The sequence below is a fragment of the Salmo trutta genome, unplaced genomic scaffold (assembly GCF_901001165.1).
Source record: "Salmo trutta unplaced genomic scaffold, fSalTru1.1, whole genome shotgun sequence".
NCBI lineage: Eukaryota > Metazoa > Chordata > Actinopteri > Salmoniformes > Salmonidae > Salmo > Salmo trutta.
In genome coordinates, this window is record NW_021822222.1 from 524,329 (window position 1) to 528,217 (window position 3,889).

At 45.6% G+C, this 3,889-nt stretch overlaps 1 long non-coding RNA gene across 5 annotated transcripts; it reads right to left on the reverse strand.

The window, feature by feature from the left end:
* Window positions 1-370: 370 nt before the first annotated feature.
* LOC115181160 (uncharacterized) lies at window positions 371-1,681 on the reverse strand. Of its 5 annotated transcripts, XR_003873314.1 has the most exons (4): window positions 1,480-1,681; window positions 1,274-1,428; window positions 1,070-1,104; window positions 371-884 (listed from the first exon to the last, which is right to left on the reverse strand). It is a non-coding gene; the product is annotated as an uncharacterized LOC115181160 (long non-coding RNA). The 5 variants fall into 5 exon arrangements; XR_003873310.1 differs by having other exon boundaries at window positions 371-1,104; XR_003873313.1 differs by having other exon boundaries at window positions 1,070-1,428.
* Between the last annotated feature and the right edge of the window lie 2,208 nt (window positions 1,682-3,889).

The following is a 3,889-nucleotide window of genomic DNA, read 5'->3' on the forward strand; positions in this document are numbered from 1 at the left end:
TGTGTGTGTGTGTGTGTGTGTGTGTGTGTGTGTGTGAGTGTGTGTGTGTGTGTATGTGTGTGAGTGTGTGTGTGTGTGTGTGTGTGTGTGTGTGTGTGTGTGTGTGTGTGTGTGTGTGTGTGATGGTTGCAGGAGTTACATGGCAGCATTCCAGATGTCTGATAAGCAGCAGGTTGTCATGCCATTAGTCAGATAAACAACAACCCAATGTGAGTTCAAATGTTACAGAAATAACCTATAACCTACCTACAATCTACTGTAGTACTGTCACCAACCTCACTAGAACCTATAACCTGCCTACAATAGGACTAGTCTACTGTAGTCTGCTGTACTGTCACCAACCTCACTAGAACCTATAACCTACCTACAATAGAACTAGTCTACTGTAGTCTACTGTACTGTCTCCAACCTCACTAGAACCTATAACCTACCTACAATAGGACTAGTCTACTGTAGTCTACTGTACTGTCACCAACCTCACTAGAACCTATAACCTACCTACAATAGGACTAGTCTACTGTAGTCTACTGTACTGTCCCCAACCTCACTAGAACCTATAACCTACCTACAATCTACTGTAGTACTGTCACCAACCTCACTAGAACCTATAACCTACCTACAATAGGACTAGTCTACTGTAGTCTACTGTACTGTCCCCAACCTCACTAGAACCTATAACCTACCTACAATAGGACTAGTCTACTGTAGTCTACTGTACTGTCACCAACCTCACTAGAACCTATAACCTACCTACAATAGGACTAGTCTACTGTAGTCTACTGTACTGTCCCCAACCTCACTAGAACCTATAACCTACCTACAATAGGACTAGTCTACTGTAGTCTACTGTACTGTCCCCAACCTCACTAGAACCTATAACCTACCTACAATCTACTGTAGTACTGTCACCAACCTCACTAGAACCTATAACCTACCTACAATAGGACTAGTCTACTGTAGTCTACTGTACTGTCCCCAACCTCACTAGAACCTATAACCTACCTACAATAGGACTAGTCTACTGTAGTCTACTGTACTGTCACCAACCTCACTAGAACCTATAACCTACCTACAATAGGACTAGTCTACTGTAGTCTACTGTACCTTCACCAACCTCACTAGAACCTATAACCTACCTACAATAGGACTAGTCTACTGTAGTCTACTGTACTGTCACCAACCTCACTAGAACCTATAACCTACCTACAATCTACTGTAGTACTGTCTCCAACCTCACTAGAACCTATAACCTACCTACAATCTACTGCAGTACTGTCCCCAACCTCACTAGAACCTATAACCTACCTACAATAGGACTAGTCTACTGTAGTCTACTGTACTGTCCCCAACCTCACTAGAACCTATAACCTACCTACAATAGGACTAGTCTACTGTAGTCTACTGTACTGTCCCCAACCTCACTAGAACCTACAACCTACCTACAATCTACTGCAGTACTGTCCCCAACCTCACTAGAACCTATAACCTACCTACAATAGGACTAGTCTACTGTAGTCTACTGTACTGTCCCCAACCTCACTAGAACCTATAACCTACCTACAATAGGACTAGTCTACTGTAGTCTACTGTACTGTCACCAACCTCACTAGAACCTATAACCTACCTACAATAGGACAAGTCTACTGTAGTCTACTGTACTGTCCCCAACCTCACTAGAACCTATAACCTACCTACAATAGAACTAGTCTACTGTAGTCTACTGTACTCTCCCCAACCTCACTAGAACCTATAACCTACCTACAATAGGACTAGTCTACTGTAGTCTACTGTACTGTCACCAACCTCACTAGAACCTATAACCTACCTACAATCGGACTAGTCTACTGTAGTCTACTGTACTGTGATACCTCACTAGAACCTATATCCGACCTACAATAGGACTAGTCTACTGTAGCCTACTGTACTGTCACCAACCTCACTAGAACCTATAACCTACTTACAATAGGACTAGTCTACAGTAGTCTACTGTACTGTCACCATCCTCACTAGAACCTATAACCTACCTACAATAGGGCTAGTCTACTGTAGTCTACTGTACTGTCACCAACCTCACTAGAACCTATAACCTACCTACAATAGGACTAGTCTACTGTAGTCTACTGTACTGTCACCAACCTCACTAGAACCTATAACCTACCTACAATCTACTGTAGTACTGTCCCCAACCTCACTAGAACCTATAACCTACCTACAATAGGACTAGTCTACTGTAGTCTACTGTACTGTCTCCAACCTCACTAGAACCTATAACCTACCTACAATAGGACTAGTCTACTGTAGTCTACTGTACTGTCACCAACCTCACTAGAACCTATAACCTACCTACAATAGGACTAGTCTACTGTAGTCTCCTGTACTGTCACCATCCTCACTAGAACCTTTAACCTACCTACAATAGGACTAGTCTACTGTAGTCTACTGTACTGTCACCAACCTCACTAGAACCTATAACCTACCTACAATAGGACTAGTCTACTGTAGTCTCCTGTACTGTCACCATCCTCACTAGAACCTATAACCTACCTACAATAGGACTAGTCTACTGTAGTCTACTGTACTGTCCCCAACCTCACTAGAACCTATAACCTACCTACAATAGGACTAGTCTACTGTAGTCTACTGTACTGTCCCCAACCTCACTAGAACCTATAACCTACCTACAATAGGACTAGTCTACTGTAGTCTACTGTACTGTCCCCAACCTCACTAGAACCTATAACCTACCTACAATAGGACTAGTCTACTGTAGTCTACTGTACTGTCACCAACCTCACTAGAACCTAAAACCTACCTACAATAGGACTAGTCTACTGTAGTCTACTGCCATTCTGAGCTGGTCCATTCAGACAGACCCAGAGCAGAGTAGGTCCGTTAGGAGACTGGAGAGAGACAGGAGAGCTGGTCCCATTAAGACAGAACCAGAGCAGAGTAGGTCCGTTAGGAGGCAGGAGAGCTGGTCCCATTCAGACAGACCCAGAACAGAGTAGGTCCATTAGGAGACAGGAGAGCTGGTCCATTCAGACAGACCCAGAACAGAGTAGGTTCGTTAGTAGACTGGAGAGCTGGTCCATTCAGACAGACCCAGAGCAGAGTAGGTCCGTTAGGAGACTGGAGAGCTGGTCCATTCAGACAGACCCAGAACAGAGTAGGTCCGTTAGGAGACAGGAGAGCTGGTCCATTCAGACAGACCCAGAACAGAGTAGGTCCGTTAGGAGACTGGAGAGCTGGTCCATTCAGACAGACCCAGAACAGAGTAGGTCCGTTAGTAGACTGGAGAGAGGCAGGAGAGCTGGTCCATTCAGACAGACCCAGAACAGAGTAGGTCTGTTAGCAGACTGGAGAGAGACTGGAGAGCTGGTCCATTCAGACAGACCCAGAGCAGAGTAGGTCCGTTAGGAGACTGGAGAGCTGGTCCATTCAGACAGACCCAGAACAGAGTAGGTCCGTTAGTAGACTGGAGAGCTGGTCCATTCAGACAGACCCAGAACAGAGTAGGTCCGTTAGTAGACTGGAGAGCTGGTCCATTCAGACAGACCCAGAACAGAGTAGGTCCGTTGGGAGACTGGAGAGCTGGTCCATTCAGACAGACCCAGAACAGAGTAGGTCCATTAGGAGACAGGAGAGCTGGTCCATTCAGACAGACCCAGAACAGAGTAGGTTCGTTAGTAGACTGGAGAGCTGGTCCATTCAGACAGACCCAGAACAGAGTAGGTCCGTTAGGAGGCAGGAGAGCTGGTCCATTCAGACAGACCCAGAACAGAGTAGGTCCGTTAGCAGACTGGAGAGAGACTGGAGAGCTGGTCCATTCAGACAGACCCAGAACAGAGTAGGTCCGTTAGTAGACTGGAGAGCTGGTCCATTCAGACAG